The following is a 20,507-nucleotide window of genomic DNA, read 5'->3' as shown; positions in this document are numbered from 1 at the left end:
ATTGGAGTAATGTCCTGATCCTGTGAGCATATCTTCTGTGGCAAGTGGCGTTGCACGTCTGGCTGCTACTTCTTTCCACTCTTGAAGGCACAGAAGAGCATCTGTAGGCGACAGGAAGGTGCGAAGAATCAAGTTCCAATCAGATGGCAGAAGTCTACTAGTGGACAGTCCTTCAAGTAAACTTCTAGTATAAGGAGCTTGAAGTCCATTTTCGCGTATGGCTTTTCGCAGTTCACGTAGTGTTTCAAAAGGAATGGCTTGATATCTTGCAGGTTGTCCTCCATTAGCACGAATCACTGGAAAGATGTGCATTGGATCAGCACTAAAGTCTATTTTTCCCAAAGCTGCTTCCAAAGCTTGGGTTCTGCAGATGGGCTGCATTGCTGTAGGGTCTGTAGGTGGCATCAGTGAGTTTAAATCTTCTTGATGCTTTCCAAATGATGAGCCACTAGATGGTGCTAAAGAGTCTTTGACATCTGGATGCCTTGAAGATGGCTGACTATGAAGACAAGATGGCTGACTTGAAGTTGGATGAAAACAAGATGGCTGACTTGAAGTTGGAGCATAAGGTTGTTGGCTCTGTACTGCAAGTCCTGGCATCTGGATCATCATTGTTTGGCTTTGCTCTTGTCTTGGAATCTGCATTGGCATTGGAGGTGCTGAAGGGTTGGTAAATTGCTGTTGTGCTGCTTGCATTGAAGCTTGGATTGCTGTTGATTGGAAATCAGCTTGCTGCAAAACTGGAGCTGCTGGCTTGAGCGCGGCCTGCAGGGCAGCAGGGTTTGCTGGCAAAAAGGCTGCTTGCTGCTGCTGCTGCTGGATCGCTGGCAAAAGCGCGGCTTGCGATGGAGGAAGCGGGACCGTTGCTTGGAGCGAGGTCCGCGGCTGCTGCTGACTTGAAATCGCTGGCTGGTAAAAGGCCTGCGATGACTGCTGAGCGACTGGCGGTGGGGCAGTCCGCGGCGGGGCTTGAAAGGCCGACGGCGTCTGCTGCACCGGCACAGGCGGCAATGAATCTGGCAACGACAAATTGGACAAGGGCGAGTGCGTGTACGACAACGGGGCCTGAACTGGCTGCTGCGAGGGGGCCGAAAATGGCACAACCGCAAGCGGCAGCACAGGGGCACTATTAAAAGCAGTATTTCCTAAATTCACTGTTCCATTAAGCAAAACATTTCTTGGAGCGATTTGTTGAAAGCAGTTTCTTACTTTGCTCCATACTAATTGTACAGGAATTCCGATTTTCGGGTTGGCCATAAATTCTAACCCGATCCTTTCCCATGAGGCTAAATCTTTCGTTCCCTCCTTAGGGACCCAGGGACAAATTTCCCCAATGGTTTTAACTAAAAGCTCTACTTCTGATTCAGAGACAGGGTGACCATTTCTTTTCAAAAGGTACAATAAATCTTCACAAAATTTTACTTGAGCAGTTGAGAGTGAGGAGCCCATTTTTTTAAACACTTTTCAAAACTTTTCCTCCCCCACCCGTAGGCTTCTACTAGGGGACACCGGTTCTACCCGTAGGCTTTAACCGAAAAACCTGGCACCCGTAGGCTTTAGCCAGAAAACCTCCGCCCCCACCCGTGGGCTTCTACTAGGGGCTACCGGCCCTACCCGTAGGCTTTGACCGAAAAACCTGGCACCCGTAGGCTTTAGCCAGAAAACCTTTCCCTCCCACCCGTAGGCTTTTTCGGGAGACACCGGCCCTACCCGTAGGCTTTGACCGAAAACCCTGGCACCCGTAGGCTTTTGCCAGAAAAACTTTCCCTCCCACCCGTAGGCTTTTGGGAGACACCGGCCCTGCCCGTAGGCTTTGACCGAAAACCCTGGCACCCGTAGGCTTTTGCCAGACCCTGGCACCCGTAGGCTTTTGCCAGAACCCTTCCCACCCGTAGGCTTTAGGGAAGACCTTACTCTGCCCGTAGGCTTACACTAAACTCCTTGCCGCTCTACCCGGGGACCCCTTGGGGCAAAATATACGCGCGCGACTTCTATTTACACAACTTTGGGCAAGCGGTGGATTCGCGCTACTGCAGCGAAATCCTGGATAAACCGGGCCGTTATACCTCACCTCTCAATGTCTGTTTCCGAGCCACTTCCGATATGTTGCCTTTAACCGGAGTCTTCGTGGAAGCGATTTTTGACTACGCTTTGCCTCACACGGGGCACCACTTGTCGGGGTTTGGTTGCTGGAGCTCCTCGTGCACGGCCTTAGACTGGTTATGCACGAGGTACCAGTTGCGGGGAAAGCGGCCAGCGTTCCGCGTGCTTTTGAGCACGGTCGCCGGCCAAGCCTCACAGTCTGAAGGATGATGAGTAAGCCAATTGACGACTCCGATGAAGTGTGAGTTCCTAATTGCCTTCTTTAATGAACAGTTGCCTCGTGAAAATAAATATATACCCTGACTCTGAATAGGCGGACCAAATTAAAGAAATTAAAATTTTTACTTTACTCCCCCCTTTAACCCCAAAGGAAGACAGACACCGGTTGTATCTTTAGTGGCTTCGGCAGAACCCGCATAGGCTCGTCCCCTAAGCTAAGTTCCCCTAAGCTTAAAGACCCTGCGCGCCCAATCTTCCGCGAGGCTAACTAAATAAACTAAAACCGAAATATCTTCCGCGGGCCTAACCCTAGGCTAACCTAAAAGAAAACCTAACTAAAACTAAAACCGAATGATCTTCCGCGATCTAACTCTAACTAAAGAAAAACCCATCCAACCCGTCCAGCCCGCTCCTAGCCCCTTAAACTAAACTTGACTTCAACTAAAACCCAACTAAAAGAACATGAACGAACTCCTCTGCCTAAGCGGGGTGCCTCTGCCTTTTATTAGGGAACAAACGTGACATCATCATTAGTACTTTAACCAATAAAATCACTGTTGCTGCCCTCCAAAAGGGCGGGAAGCAAGTTTAACGCTCATTAACAACTTTGAACATGACCGGATCTACAAAATAAAGGCGGATTAATCTCATAAGTGAACCACACTATTCATTCATGCTTTCACTTTCGCTTTTACGTGCAATTATACCAAAAGTAGACCTCGAAAAACTTATAAAATAACCAAATAAATGTGAATCCATGGCGGATCCGTGAAACGTATTCCGACAGGCATGTTTCACAGAGACTGAAACCCAAAGCTGAAAAAAGGAGAGCAATTAGAAGCTCCATTGATGCTCATGCATTTGTCATCTTCCTGTTCTCGACGGGATCCTCCTCATTCGTTAGGGAGTAAAGGCATGTAGTTTCAAAGCACACTGAGAAGAATGCATTCATGCTCTCAGTGGCACCACTGGAGTTTGTTGCCACTTCCTTGGTTGCTCAGCTGGAGAAGTCCACCAAGTTCTGACAAGGTGTCTGGACCTTTATGTTCCCCATGAAAGAAAGTCTTTGCCCAGGACTGGCTCTGGAATTATGTGAGCTCCTAGGCCCCACAGTATCACTGAGATCTGATCCATACATGCTACCTTCTCCTCTCCCACTCACTGTGGGCCCAGAGAGGCGGGGACTCTGGAGGTTGGAGGAAGGCTCTGGCAGCTGTTTCCAGCAGATGCTGCTTCTTGCCACCATTACTAAGTAGGTACTGGGAGATGAAGGATAGGTGGGAAGAGTGAATTTGCATTGTGCTGCTTGGCAGGCTTATCAAAGCATGTGCACAATGCAAAATGGAATGGTAGCAACTGACTTGCCCGCCAACTCAGTTCAGCTACACAAGAAGTGATGAAATTAGGACCTAGGGCAGTCTGCAACACAGCCAGACCTCTTAGTTTAGTGCAAGGGTAGGGAACATGTGACCCTTCAGATGTTGTTGCACTGCAACTCCCATTGCCAAGTGCACCAACTCAAGGAGATCAAGTCATCAGCCTGGCCACCTCAATGTCAAGCGGCCCCAACACACTTTGTGCGTGTACGATGTCATGTGCCACTGCTTCAGTGCCTAGCTTCGCCAGAGCGCTCGACCTCCTCCAGAGGATGCAGCATCACAGGAAGTCAGCACCAGTTTGCGCAGCATTGGCGGAAGAACTGGGCAATACCTGGTTTTCAACATCGTGATATACCAGCAGCTAAATACCTCAATTTGCCCAGCCCTACTGAGCAAGAACTATACCGCTCCAGTTTGCACGAGCTGAAGAGGCATCGGGACTTTGCTGAACTGCACGGTGGGGCGGGGGGGGGGCAGGAAACCTCCAGCCCCCTAGCTGAGTGAGCCCCTATACCGCTCAGACTCATGCAAGCCAGAGGGGCATTGGGGCTTTCTTAAACTGCTCAGCCCCACCCCCATAACCCTCTGGTTCGCATGAGTCTGAGGGGGCTTTCTCAAAGGTGCAGGCAGGCAGGTAGGCAGAGCCTTTGCTGTCTGTGGGCAATTTGAGCTGGCATGACATTGCCAGCTGAAATTGCATACCCTCCAACCTTTCTCCAGTGAAAATAGGTACATCCTATTCAATAATAATAATACCCCGCACCATCCGACTGGGTTGCCCCAGCCACTCTGGGCCGCTTCCAACATATATAAAACCATAATAAAACACAGGGGTGCCTTGAGATGTCTTCTAAATGTTGTATAGTCACTTATCTCCATGGTTTGGGGATCACATAATGGCCAATACAAGAAATACAATATGAAGGTCCAAGCAGTGTGGTGATCAAAGGAAAGAAGCAAACTTTTAGGGGGAAATGGGGTGCCAAGTGCTTCAGCCATTCCCTCCACACTTCCCCAGCCCCAGCCTTACCTAGGCTTTACAGTCTGCTAAGATTTCAAGGTGTATAAATCAGGACACAGGCACCCCACAAAAGGGGGGGGGGAGGAAGCTTTCTGTGACCTTACATGAGAGCTGTGTATTGTAACTTACAGTCAAGAATTGTGTTTAGAGGTACTCAAGGTGATTTGGTTAATCTCCACACTAGTTATCCAAATGCCCATTGGCCTTAGACGAATAACTTTTAATTAGGGCTGAGAGAGCTTGGGGGATCCTTTTTGCTAGCAAACCCTCTCTTTTTTTCCCACTCCCTCACTATATTTAAGGGTCTGGTGACTTCCGTTTCAGTGTATCTGAAGAAGTGTGCATGCACACGAAAGCTTATACCAAGAACAAACTTAGTTGGTCTCTAAGGTGCTACTGGAAAGAATTTTTTTATTTTATTTTGTTTTTCCTTTTCTTCTAATATTGTAGAATAGAGTCGGCTTAATTGCAGTCAATGGATAATGCACTAGTGAGGTGGGGATCTTGGCACACAGAGTATATTGGAGGCCCTAAAGGGGGAAAGTGGGGAAGGAGAGACAAAGAGAGAGGCCCACAAAGGGAGGTGCCAGCAGAGACCCCTTCAGGAAGTCTTTCCCACCTGCTCACGGGCAGCTTACTGGGCACTAGCATGGCCAAGAGCTTGGATAAGTGTAGGTAGCAGGCTTGGATTGGCTGCTCGATCATGAGCCCAGTCCCAACATCCAACATGCAGGCACACCGTAGAGATAGGAAAAGTAAAGTATGATACACACACACAAACACACACACACACACACACAAATATACTTCCTTGCTCTGTTTGCAAAAAAAAAAAAATGCCGTCACCGGCTCTGGAATTGAAAGTGGGACATTCACGGAACCAATCAGAAATCGGAATGGGCTTCTGAAATGCGTGATGTCCCACTAAAATAGGGACACACCATAACGGATAATATGGTGATTTGGGACACCAGTAAAGCTTACATGAGGGGATTTGGGATTCAACAGATGAAAGAAATCAGGAAAGAGAAGAATAACAACTTTATAGAAATGAATAAGCAAATAAGAGACAAGGAATTGGAATTGGTTAAAAACCCGAAGAGTGAAGAATTAAGATCGAGCATCAGGAATTTGCAATCCCACCTCTCAGATTTGATAAATAAAGAGGTAGAAAGGAAGATTCTCTGGACTAAACAAAGATATTTCGAACAGGCTAATAAACCAGGGAGAATGTTATCATGGCTAGCGAAAGAAAGACAAGTAAATAGGGTGATAAATAAAATATTGGATGGAGAGGTGGAGTTAACAGACCCGGAACAAATTAAGACAAAATTCTGGAGGTATTATAAAAATTTATATCAGGACAAAGGGGAGGAAGAAAGGGAAATGCAAAACTATCTACAGGGGAAAGAATTGCCAGAAATTAAGGATGAGGAATATAACATGTTAAATGCAGAAATCGGGATAGAAGAGATAGAGGAGGTAATAAATAAAATGGAAACAGGAAAATCCCCCGGCCCGGACGGAATTCCAGTAATATATTACAAAAGATTTAAAGAGATAATAATACCAAAGTTAAAGGTTATATTGGATGAGATCTTGCAAAAAAAGAAGATTCCTAATTCCTGGCAAGAAGCCTTGATAACTTTAATTCCTAAGCAAGGCGCTGATTTGAAATTAACAAAAAACTTCAGACCGATATCGCTGCTAAATATAGACTACAAAATCTTTACAGGGGTATTGGCAAACAGATTAAAAAGATTATTAAAAAGGGTGATAGATAAAGATCAAGTAGGCTTCCTCCCCGAGAGACAAATTAAAGATAATACCAGAACAATAATCAATCTATGGGAATATGTAGAGTTAAACCCTAGTAAAAAAATTGCAATGCTGTTGGTGGACGCCGAGAAAGCTTTTGACAGCATTTCCTGGAATTTTATGGTGAAAAATCTGGAAAGGTGGAAAATTGGAGAAATTTTTTTGAACGGGATAAAGAGTATTTACAACAAACAAACAGCCAGACTAATCATAAACAATGAGCTATCGGAAGGCTTCGAAATTGAGAGAGGTGTCAGGCAAGGTTGCCCCCTTTCCCCATTGTTATTTATTATAACCCTGGAAATTCTCCTCAACACATTAAGAGATGACACGAAAATTGAAGGGATAAAAGTGGGTAATTATAACTATAAGGTGAAAGCTTACGCAGATGATGTAATCATTACAGTGGAATCCCCGATAGAAAGTCTGCAAGAAGCATTAGTGAAAATTAATGAATTCGGGAAGAACTCAGGTTTCAAGCTAAATAAAGAAAAGTCTAAATTATTAACAAAAAATATGGGGGAATGGGAGAAAAAAAGACTGGAAGAAGTAACGGGATTAAAAATTGAAACTAAAGCTAAATACTTAGGTCTGTGGATATCTAATAAAAATACAAATTTATTTAAGGACAACTATATCAGACTCTGGAAAGATGTTAAAGAAACACTTAAAAAATGGCAGAAACTACAGCTATCTTTATTAGGACGGGTTTCAATGATAAAAATGATGGTACTTCCCAAAATCCTATTCCTCTTTCAAATAGCACCGGTAATCGTGGGGACGAGGTACTTAAAGAATTGCCAAAAAGATCTGGCGGACTTTATTTGGCAGGGGAAAAAAGCGAGAATAAAACAAGAAATTATGTTAAGCGAGAAAGAAGTAGGCGGCTTCGGGGTTCCGGATTTATTAACTTATTATGATGCAGCTGGGTGGATCTGGATCAAAGATTGGATTACATTAGAAAATAAAGAAACATTAGAATTGGAAGGCTGGGACAAGCTCTACGGCTGGCACGGGTACCTTTTTTATGAGAAATTAAAAATGCATAGAAGATTCAATAATCATTTGGTAAGGAAAGCGCTGATTGAAATTTGGGAAAGAATTAAAACAAAAATAGTGAAAAAAACACCCTGGTGTATCTCACCGGTGGAGGCCACCTCAACTTTTAAGAACACGACTAAAAGGAGATGGCCTATCTATAAGGAATTAGTGGAAGAGCAGAAAGAAAATCCAAAATTAAGAAATTATGCAGACTTGAGACCTACTGGCATAAGCTGGCTAGAGTATCTTCAATTGAGAGTGATATTTCAACAGGATTTAAAAAATAGAGGGTTCGAAAATAAAGAAACAAGAATAGATGAAATAATTGTTTGCAAACAGAAAATATTATCCAAAGTATATAGATTAATAAAAAGTGAACAGCAGACCTCAGATACAAAAAATAGCAACATGATAAAGTGGGAAAAAGATTTTGGGCATGAAATTGAATATGATAAATGGAAGCAATTCTGGACGAAAAATATTAAATTTACAGCCTCTTACCAAATAAAAGAAAATCTCATGAAGGTACACCATAGATGGTATCTAACACCAGAAAGAACAGCCAAGATAAGTAACTCCAAGAACAATAAGTGCTGGAGATGTAGAGACCAGATTGGGACGTTGTTCCACATCTGGTGGACTTGCCCCAAAATTAAAGAATTTTGGACGATGATCCACGAAGAGGTGCAAAAGCTGATCAAAATATCGTATACTAAAAAACCAGAGCTATACTTATTGGGAATAATTACCAATGAAATACCAAGAGATAGAATAAATATTTTTCTATACGTGACAACCGCCGCAAGAACGCTCGTGGCTAAATATTGGAAAGGAGATCAGTTACCATCAAAAGACGAATGGGTCAGTAAAATTGTAGAATACCTGGAGCTAGCGAAGCTGACGAATTACATTAGAGGTGCTTCTAAAGAAATAATTAAAAATCAATGGAAATATATAAATGAATATTTGGGGAAACAAGATAAGAATAGAAGATATTGGTTGTGTCTAGAATAATGAAAGGAATTAAAGTTAGTAAAGTTTGTGAAGCGATGTTTGGAAGATTTATAAAATTTGTGAAGTATGTACAAACGACAGATAGAACAAGGTAATTTATTTAAAATATGAAGCGTTGTTAAAGCAGTGGAAGTTCTTTTTGTGTGTGAAGCTTAACCATGTATGTCAGTTGGAGTTTCTCTACTCCCCCTCTGACTTCTTTCTTTTCTTTTTTCTCCTTTCTTTTTTCTTTCTTGTTTCCTTTTCCTTTTTTTTTTTTCTTTTCTTTTTTCTCCTTTTTTTTCTCTCTTCTTTGGACAATGAATGTAGACATATGTTTTGGACTGTGTTTTCTTTTTTTGTATATATTCATTCACATATGTGAGTTATGTAAGAATATTTTTAAAGAACAATAAAATTTATTTAAAAAAAAAAGAAAAAAAAGAAATCGGAATGGGCTTCTGAAATGCGTGATGTCCCACTAAAATAGGGACACTTGAAAGGTTTGAAATTGTATGAAACCAGTACAGTGGCACCTTGATTTACAGAGGCTTCAGGTTACAGACGCTTCAGGTTACAGACTCGAGTTAAGAACTTTGCTTCAGGATGAAAACAGAAATTGTGTGGCAGCGGCAAGAGGCCCCATTAGCTAAAGTGGTACCTCGGGTTAAGAACAGACCTCTGGAATGAAGTAAGTTCTTAACCCGAGGTACTACTGTATCGTGATATGAACGCCATACTGGTGGCATACAATTTATCACTATATCGCCCAGCTCTAGTTGAGAGGCACTGCTGGGACCAGCATGGCCTAGCAGAAAGCTGCCCAAGTCTGTGCAGTGTCAGGAGATGCGTGTGTGACGCCATGCGACATGCATGTGTTGTCACACAAGTGCGCCACATGCTGGGCCCCCTCAATCATGGGGGCAACCTGGTGCCTCTGTCCATTATCCCTGACGCCTGGCCGGGCTTGCTGGGTGGCTGGTGAGGGCTGGAGTCCCCAGCACCATGCAGCTAAAGGATATAAAATGCTTACAGCCCCTCTGACTTCACTCTTCAGAGCCCTATCTCCAGATGGTCTCTCCCTTTTCAGCCTGAAGGCTGCATCAAAATGGTGGGTGGGCTCAGAGGCAAAAGTGGGAAGAGCAACAAAAGTTAAGTTTCCCTTTTGCACATTAGGTGTGTTTTTACACACACACACACACACACACACACACACACACAATCCTCCATCCAGGCAAGCAAGAGGCCTTAAAAGAGTTCATGGACACATTGCAACCAGGCAAAAATGCTGAATGATGGTACAAAGCAGGGCTGAAAAATGGTGCTTCCTATGGAGAGGGAAGTTGGCCAGGGACGGTGTGTGTGGCCTGTGGAGAACCCAGATAGTCAGACAAAGAAGACTGGGGGGCCACATTTGGTTCCCCAGGGCCTGAAGTTCCCCACCCCATCTGCACTCATCTGTTTTGCTCCCTCTCTCTGTCCCTTCACAGCTCCCGGCACCCCACCACTTCCTCCATTGCATGATGTGTTGATGCAATGAGGATAAAAACGGCATTGTTAAATGATACCGAGGCTCCTTTTAAGCCCATATGCTAAGTGACATGGATGCATTCATGATCTGAAAGCCCCTTTCAACCAGCATTTGCTGGTAGCGGGGGTTGCAGTGGTGATGGTGGAAATATAAAGCATTACAACTACAAGCTGTTCCAGCTAAGCTTCCCTAAACAGATAATTGGATCTGCATAATTGGCCGCTGCTGGGACTTAAATAATTCAGCGACATAGCAGCCCATTTGTAAGAGGCAGAGTGAGCCGTTTACTGTGTCAACACATTGCTTGCTGTACCACTGCTGTGGCCACAGACCCCCAGAAACCTACTCTGCCCCCCATCCCACCAGAGGAGGGCTATGCAGACAACACTCCTGAACTGCTGAAATTTGCTAGAGAAGGAATTGTCTTCTTATTCATCTGAAATAAACAGCTCAGGACTTCATACCTCAAGGACTGCCTGGCCCACATATGAACTGACCCAGACCCTGCGACCACCATCTTTGTGTGCCCCCCTCCGAAGGCAACAGGAGAACAGGCCTTTTCTGCAGTGGCTTGCCACTTGTGGGGTGTTCTATCCAGGGAGGCTGGCACCATCATTATATATCTTTGGGTGCCAGGCAAAAACATCCTTCTTTTCCTGTGCCTTTGACTGATTAAACAACCGATTGCTTTTTCAAGGTGTTTGTGAGAGCGGGATTATCGATGGTTTTTGTTTGCTTGCTTTGTTATTGTGTTAAGTATTTTTGTGTTTTCATTTTGTATTTGTTGTAACGTGGGGGTCGTGATTCAGCAAGTGATTTCAGCTCTGACATAGCAGGCAGGAGACAGCTTCTTCATGTAACACTCTTTATTGTGAGGAGAGGATAGGGACAGTAGAGGATACATTTTGAAGGGAACAATCTCAAGCAATCACAAAGCTGCCTTTTGGTGGGAACCAATAAGACTGAGGATCCAAATGCAGCAACTTGAATGAACCAATAGCAGCTGTTCCTTCTGGAACAGGAAGGCAATTACTTTCCCCTAATGTGAATACAGACAATAGTAATACAGATATGATAACCCTTGAATCAATACACAGCAGTATTGTTATGCTTAAACCACCCTGTGATCTTTGGATGAAGGGTGATATATAAATTTAATTAATAACAATTGTATACAACACTTCACAGATAAGGCCCTGGGGTCTCATAAATCAATAAAAATATACTGTGAAATCAACTCGTTCAAATAAAGGTCAAACATAATAACAAACATTTTCACCAGTCTTAACACACAATAGGAAAAGGCAGCATTTAATTATTTGTCATTTCCGTATAAATGCAACAACAGCCACAACGTCAATATAACACATCAAACCTTGCTTGAAACAACAATATAATCTTCTCAGTGGCAGCTGCTCCCATACTTTGGAACTCCTTTCCTAGAGAAGCTGGATTGGCTCCCTCCTTGTTCTTCCTCTGGCAGGCCTTTGGAAACTTTTTTTTTTTAAGGAAAAATTTATTATACAGTGTGTGTTTTGATATATTCGTTTTTAATTCTATTACATGTTCATTACTCTCTAATGATTATTTTTTTTAATGTTTTGAGCTTGTTGCATTTTATCCAAATTGTCTTAATTTGTGTAAGCTGCCTTGCTTTCCGGCCTGGAAATACTGTAATAATAACTGCTGTGTGCAAAGGATTATGACTCAAGGCTGTTGCTGATTTAGATTTATTACCTGCCTTCACCAAAAGGTCTCAGGGCAGGTAAAAGCCATGTAGAAACACAGTATTAACACCAGTTAAAATATTTTACAAGCAAGATAATTGGGTGGGTTCTAAAATATATATGTCTCAATGGTCAAAGGGAAGGATAAAGAGGTGGGTCTTCAGGATATGATGAAAGCTATACAATGAAGGTTCCAGGCACACCTTTGTGAAAAGGGAATTCCACAACTTGGGGGGCTGCCACTGAAAAGGCCCTTTCCTCAGCCGCCCCCCTCTGAACTTCCAAAGGTGGCACAGGCCCCTTTACTGATCTCAACACTCAAGAGGATTTAAAGGGAAGGAGGTGGTTCACAATACTGAGCTAGATAAAGCAGTTGCATGCAAAGTGTATGCTCTTCTGCCGAGCTATGGTCTTTCTGTTCCATTTTAGAAATAGTAAGCCAGTTACACATTGCATAGCTTGTGGCTGTCACTCAAAACATTCCCTGTGAGTACGGTCTTTGGAGCCAGACACACATTGACCTGGGATTTAGTTTCTCAACATCCTGCGCTACCAGCCAGAAATCTTGTCAACTGGTGTTGACACACACACACACACACACACACACACACACAGTTTCATCTGTTTGACTTTTTATCTCTGTGAAATCTCAGCTCCTTTGCTCATAGCCTAAGGCTGTTCACTGGGTAAAAGAAAACATACTTTCAGTCTTAAAAAAACACACACACACACACAAAATACAGTAAGATTATAAGAACAGAGAAAGGAGGAAATCAAAAAGCAAAGAGGATGGATGTAGAGAGATCTTTCTGATCCCTAAGGTGCTTCTACATGCCCATCATTAAGGGCTGAATCACTCGACCTTGTACAGCATTTGATTTCTCTCAGCATTCAACATCTTGCAGCCGAATGTGTGACTTATAGCTTCACTTATGACCTGCACCAGGGTTCTAGATTACCTGATCATGTTTCTGTCCAGGTTTTTGGAAAATATTGGGAATGCTCCACTGGGTTGTATCCAGCTAAATTCTATTCAGAGTAGGACCCACTGAAATTAATAGTTTTAAGTTAGTCATGCTCATTATTTTCAGCAGGTGTACTTTAACAAGCATTGGAAACAGCCCATTTTGTTCCTTATTTCCAAATCTTAGGTTGTATCTAATGCTAGCCTTTCTCAGAACAGACTCATTGAAAATAATGGATATGACTAGCTTAGATCGATTCTTGCCTTTGTGGGCGCATACTATGCAAGCACAGTGATCCTAGGGGTCACATAAGAATCCATCGTGAAGAAATTTATACATGTAATTTGGCAGCTCCAACCTGGTCATGCATGCATTAGACAACCTTTTGCACTCATATATTGCTAGGTCTTATAATAAAAAGCTCAACTAATTACATGCATAAAGGTACATATTATATATATATATATATATATATATAATATGTGTATAATAAAGTCCCATGTGAAACTTTTTTTATGAAGAACAATTTTATACATATTAACACTTAAGTATTTTATACCATTATATGCATTGTTGAATTATGTTTAAGTGCTGGTTACTTTAGGAAATCTGAAGTGTACATGCACATATTCTTCATAGTTTTAGCAGAACTAGTAAAAAAAACCAACCCACTCACTTCTCGACTTCACCAGTTCAAGTAGCAAGACTGGAATTAGAAAAAAGATAATATGTAATATGGCTGGATAAGCATGAGAAAGTGTGGCATTTATTTTTTCAGAAAAAAATGCTTTATTCATTTTTATTTCACACATTCATATGTCACTCAATAATCAGAATCAGCTATAAGTTCCTTAATATATTTCTTTTCCTCAACATACACATACATACAAGAACCACTGATGTATTGCAGGGTCTCAAATTTCTGTGGCACCCTGTGCAATGCCAAAATTTGGTAGCCCTGACACCAACTTCTCACTCTACATGCTAAATCATAGTTGTGGCGTTCCAGGTGGCACCCCAAGTTCGACTGAACCAGTCGTACTCCCTTAAATCTGCATCTGCAAGCATTCTGTTGAAATGAAATGAATTTCAATAGGAACAAATGTTAGGTTCTACACATAGGCAGAATTGTAGAATTAAGAGTGACACTGAGAAGTGTCTAGTCCAGCCCCGTCCAATGCAGTCTCCCATTCAATCTGAAACCATACTGGACCCTGCTTAGCTTTGCAAATGTGTTAGCAGTGTTATTATTGCTGTACCAGTAGGATGCACAACTATAGGGTGCAGGACACCTGGCTTGACAGCAATACATGTGAAAAGCATCTAGTATTGACGAGTGCTGCTTGGGGAAAGCAGGACCAGCCTGGGAAAAGACACAGTGACTAGAGAGGCCCAGAGGACTGCATTGGCCCATGGGCCTGTGAGTGTCCATCCCTGAATTAAGGAACGGAAAGAGAGAGCCATGCTTGACCCAAACTGAAAGCATTATATGTGAGGTAGAGCTGTGTACACATGACCTGCTAAAACCATTTGTGGGCAAAGCAATTGTGTGGGTGCTGAGTGGGACCATTTCACTTCCAAGTTTCAGACTTTTAATGCCCTCTGTTAACTCAGAAACTAATTCAATACACATAAGCTTCCCCAGAATCAGGGAGTGGCAGCTTGAGAGAATCATAGACAAAAAGGAGGAGGAGGAGGAGGAGAAGCCTTTGCCTATCTTTGTGGCTCTCGTTAGAGACCCATTTCCCTTCCTCTCTTCCCTTCTCATCTCCTAAGGCTACCGAGGAGAGAGATGAGGAGGCTCTGGTGCAAGACTATCCTTTTCATCTCAAACTGTGATTCCATACAAAACAGCTTGGAAGTATATGAAATTGAATTCAGTAAGAGTAAATCTAAATCTGGGGTGCTCTTCATCATTTACTCGTTTGAGGAAGGTGCCATGATGCTTCCTAGCAGCTCTCAGGTACCATGATGCTCCCTAGCAACCTTCCCCAACCTGGTGTCCACCAGATATTTTGCATTACAACTCCCATTATCTCTGACCATTAACCATTCTGGCTGGGGCTTAAACATTAATAATAATAATAATAATAATAATAATAATAATAATAATAATAATAATTTATTTGTACCCATCTGGCTAGGTCTCCCCAGCCACTCTGGGCGGCTCCCAGCAGAATATTAAAAACACGATAAAACACCAAACATTAAAAACTTTCCTAAACAGCGCTGGCTTCAGATGTCTTCTAAAAGTCAGGTAGTTGTTTATCTCTTTGACCTCTGATGGGAGGGTGTTCCACAGGGCAGGCACCACCACCGAGAAGGCCCTCTGCCTGGTTCCCTGCAGCTTTGCTTCTCGCAGTGAGGGAACCGCCAGAAGGCCCTCTGTGCTGGATCTCAGTGTCCGGGCTGAACGATGGGGGTGGAGATGCTCCTTCAGGTATAATGCCTGCCTAGTTAGCATTCTGTTCCCACCAGCCAACCAGATGCTTCTGGGGAACTCACAAGCAGGACATGGGTGCAGTAGCACTCTCCCACTCAAGATCCCTAGCATCTGGTATTCAGAGGCATACTAATACAGGAGGCAGCATATAGTCATCATAGCTAGTATCCAATGATAGCCTTATCTTCCTCTGGCAATGTCTTTAATCCCCCTTTGAAGCCACTCAAGCTAGCTGCCATCTCTACACCCTGTAGCAAATGCCATTGTTCAACTATGACCTGTGGGAGCTGCAGTTCATCTCAGCAAGTTAGGGCACCACGTTAGCGAAGGATGCTCTGTTGAATATCTTGTAACAGTTCCCCATTCCTCTGTGTGTGTGGTGTCCGCAGTGCTGTTTTGCATCCTATTCACAGCTCAATTTCCTGCTTGCTGTACCCACCCTGTCATTCTGTAATCCCAACCCCATATCATTTTCTGAGAAGAAGACCAACCGGGTTGTGTCTTCAATTTTTTTCTGACCAAACAGAAACTGTTCACTTCCAGATGTTTAATATGGATGGAAGGGAAATTAAAGGCTTTGGAATCCAAAGAAAACAAAGTGATTGCCAAGCTGGGTACTTAGTCACATTTCCAGGTTTACCTTGTGGGCTTTGAATCTGAGAGAGGGAAAGAAAAATTATGCAAGCATCTGTTTCCAAGGGGGGAAGTCCTGCCAAATCTCTTGTGCTGGAAATAGTCTTGAAAGGAGAGAACACCCTGAAGTATTATCAAATGCATTTACATACATCTCTCTCTCTCTCTCTCTCTCTCTCTCTCTCTCTCTCTCTCTCACACACACACACACACACACACACACACACACACACACACAATAGAGCAACATCTCTGAATCTGGTGGTTTTTCATACCTCATGATTCAACACCCCCACCCCACCCAGATGTTTCTCTGCACTCTTCACTGTGCCCATAAATGCATTGTTCTATCCTGGTTATGAGCTGGAGCCAAGCATGGCATAACAGAACCTCATTAGATCTTATGAGACTTGGAGCTCATCTGAAGCCTATTATCCTTCTTAGGAGTATAGAAAACAGAAACTTACCCTGTTTCAAGTCAGTCCATTGGTCCATCTAGCTCAGCATTGTCAACAATGATGGCCAGCAGGGCTTCTGCTTCTGCTGCAGCCATGGCGGCTGCTTTCCTGTGATCAGGATAGGCTCCGACAGACAGGAGGGGGGCAGCCGTGGCTGAGATGTCCCCTGAAACTCCCTGAAACAATTCAGGGAGACTTGAAACCCCCTTGGTTACCGTGGATCCCGACCCTGCCACTGCTAAAGCAAGAAGGCTCGAAACGGGCTGGAAGTGAATGGCACTGGGTTTTCAAGCTCTCTGCCAGTGAGCCAGCCTCCGTATCTGCCATGGCAGGTGCAGATTCCCTTCTCAATTTGGCTAACCGGAACTAAGTTGGCAGAGGAGCTGAATATCTTCTTCGCCCGCTGTGAGGTTAAAAGATCAGGTATAGTAGCTCCTGCCTGCCAGCCTATAAACTCTCAGCCATTCATTCTATATGACCATAGTGGTAAAAAAAACAACTGTGCTGATCAACTAGCAGGGGTTCTGACAAGGATTTTTAACACGTATATGCAAACAGCTTATGTTCCATCATGCGTGAAAGCAGCTACCATCGTCCCAGTCCCCAAGAAAACAGCAACTAACTGCCTGAATGACTACAGACCTATTGCATTAACATCTGTAATGATGAAATTCTTTGAGAGATTGGTCCTTCAACATCTTAGGTCATGCTTCCCACCAGACTTTGATAAACATCAGTTCGCCTATAGGAGAAACACGTCAACAGATGATGCCATAGCCACAGCCTTTCACCTTGCAGCAAGTCATCTGGAGAGACCGGGGAATTATGTCAGAATGTTGTTTCTTGATTATAGCTCGGCTTTTAATACCATCCTCCCAGACATTCTTATTAAAAAGCTGACGGATCTGGACCTTTCTTCTACCATCTGTGACTGGATTAAAGACTTTTTGAGGGATCAGACACAAACAGTGAGGATCGGGACTGTTACATCTACCTCCCTGAAGCTTAGCACTGGCACCCCACAGGGATGTGTGCTGAGTCCGTACCTGTACTCATTGTACACATATGACTGCATATCATCTAATCCATCCACAGTAATTATTAAGTTTGCAGATGATACTACCATAATGGGCCTAATTGCAGGCGGAGATGAAACAGCCTACAGGGGGGAGGTTCAAAAAGTATCTACATGGTGCTTAGAGAATAACTTGCACCTAAAAATTAGTAAGACAAAGGAGATGGTGTTGGACTTCTGGAGGAAGAGAGGGGAACCTGCCCTGTTGTACATCGGAGGGGGGAGGCTGTGTGGAGAGAGTCTCCTCCTTTAAATTCCTGGGAGTTTACCTTAGTGAGGACCTCACTTGGAAAATCAACACAACTCAGGTGGTCAGAAAGGCCCAACAGAGACTCCATTTCCTCAGGGTCTTGCAAAAGAATAATGTTAAAAAACAATTGATGAACTCCTTTTACCGGTCCACAATACAAAGTGTCCTTTCATATTGTATCACAGTGTGGTATGCTGGCCTGGCAGCCACGGACAGAAAGTCTCTACAGAGGGTGGTGAATACAGCACATGATATCATGGGCTGTCCCTTGAGTCCGCTAGATGACATCGCAAGGGATTGTTGCCTTAGGAGAGCGAGAAAAATTCTCAGGGATGACTCACACCCCGGCCATCACCTCTTTAATCTTCTACCCTCGGGCAGGAGATATAGAAGTATAATCAGCTGTACCAACAGGCTAAAAAATAGCTTCTATCCATGGGCTGCTAGGCTGTTGAATGGAAAATAACATAGCAAAATTGACTTGTGAGGTGGTGTGTTGTTTGATAAGAGATTGAGTGTTTGGGTGGGGGGAGGCTCATTTAATTTCATTGTACACATTGTACAACAATAAAGGTATTTTTTTAAAAAAAAATAAGTTAAAGATGTGGAGAAGATGTGGAGAACAAGCTGCTGACAAATTTGGCTGCTGGAACCAAGGTTGGTGATGAAGTTGATTCCTGCCGTAGAGAACTGGAAGAGGAGAAGGGTAGCTCTCTGTGTTTTTAAGGTTCCTTGTTTTTGTGATTACCCTCTGGCCTTAATGGAATAAATGCTTACAAAAGAGGACCCTAGAGTTTAAACTAACCTTAGCTTGATATAACTGGCTGTGTTTAAATAAAAAAGAAGCTTGTGAACTAAAGGAGGAAGGGGAGAGACTTTTTTATTTTTCTCTTCGTGTTACAATTTAGTTTGGAATGCTAGAATTCTGCACTCCCAGAGACAGAATCAATTTGGAACTGTGTTGGAAAGGTGTGTGTGAAACTGGTGAAGCAAGGGCAGAGGAAAAGGGACACTGTTTATACATATATATATATATATATATATATATATATATATATATATATATATATATATCAAGAGATATTACCCACCCTCTCCTGGACTGAGGGGGAAAACAGAAACTGGAAATAAAGACCACAGGTTGAGTTGTTGGAGATGATAGCATTAAAAAAAAGAAGAAACAAGAGAGACTTGTAATTCTGTTTGGAAGCACAGTGGATGCAAAACTGGTGGAGCAATGGCAAAGGGGAGCGACCTTCTTAGTATTTAAAAGTCTTTGAGGAATGATGGTCTTCCTCATCAATGGACTCTGTGGGCTGGTCTCTGCAACATTGTTAGAATGCATGAAGAGAGCCCTTCTTGTTTAGAGTTTGGAGCTTTCAGGGTTAAATAAGTTCAACAGTTTGCCCCCCCCCCCCCGGGAAGATGTGTCACAACATCCGGGGTATCTGCTGTATGCGAAGCCTATGTGATTTATGTGACACACTGTTTATTTCCTGGTCAGTCCTGCTTTCGCTTTTGACCAGGCGACATGTCTTCTGTAAGCCCGGGAGAGAAGCTCCATGATTTATATGCCTGTAAATAAAGCTTGCTTGACTTGAAACAAGCCAGACTTTGTGGGAGTTTATTTGCTGGCAAGAAAGTCACACATACCGTTGCGCAAGAAGAAGTTTGAAGTTTGAACAACTCTGCAAAAGCACTGGAGAAGCAGGGAAATGCAGCAGGAAGTGTAGCTGGACACCACTCCAAGTGCTATACTAGTTTTGAGGCTTTTCTAGTTAAAACCAAAAGCCCCAACAATGCCAGGTGGCTGTCCTTGAGAAAGAATCTTACAACAGATAATAGAGTGCAAATGCTGTGGAGACAACATGAATTGCAAAATAATATGGAGCTAGACAGGAGATGGACACTAGCTGTGAGGAGTGTGGACTGGAAAAGTGAAGATGGGCAACTACTGAAAAGTTAAAGATTGTGGAGGTGATAGATACAGATAGCAGCAAATGCAGGATGAAAAGAAAGAAAACATAATATAGAAATGATAAGTCATGATGTAAAATGGATAGGCAGGGGTACGTATAATCTCTTGTTATCTAAGGGAATATGATATTGTTATGTAAATATACAAGCAGGAATTGATGAATCAACAGCTGGTGGATAAGGAGTAAGGAAAAAATTAATTTGTAAATTGAAAATAAGAAATGAAATGTGAATTAGAGATAAATATGTAATATCAAGCAGCAACAGGGGAAACGTAGGGATGCATCTAGGATGATTTATTAATTGATTGATGTGCTGTTTTTGTTTTAAACTTTTAATATATGCAAATATTTTAACAGTTTTTATATATTTAACTGTTCTATATATTCATTATAAATCACTTTTGGGTGCTTCATGGGAAGCATAAAGGACATTATTTCTTATTTATTTTCTGTTGCTTTTTACCAGGTGTCTCTAAAAATACTAATGGTTCTCATGTATTATGTGTAATGCCATACACATTTCTGTGCATATAATATTATATGTATTATTGTATGTATAGTGCACTCCAGGTTTCCTAAAATAACCAGGACATAAACAGGCTCATAAAACAATGCATAAACCTGTATAAAAACCACTTAGGTTAATTCTTATAAAATCATGTTGCAGAAATGTGGGGCTTTACTCATTTCATACATATTATAAGCATGATATGTATTCCTGGCATATAATTTTGCATTTAAAAAAAAGTGAGAATGGGCAAGCAGTTCAGTCATGAGCAGGTGCTCAGTGCAATATGCAATCCAGTACAGGCTCAGAACTGCCAGATTACATGCATAAATCCATATAAAATGCATTCCACCTGCACCCTTAT

This window comes from Lacerta agilis, chromosome Z (assembly GCF_009819535.1).
Source record: "Lacerta agilis isolate rLacAgi1 chromosome Z, rLacAgi1.pri, whole genome shotgun sequence".
NCBI lineage: Eukaryota > Metazoa > Chordata > Lepidosauria > Squamata > Lacertidae > Lacerta > Lacerta agilis.
This window is presented reverse-complemented; position numbering follows the sequence as displayed.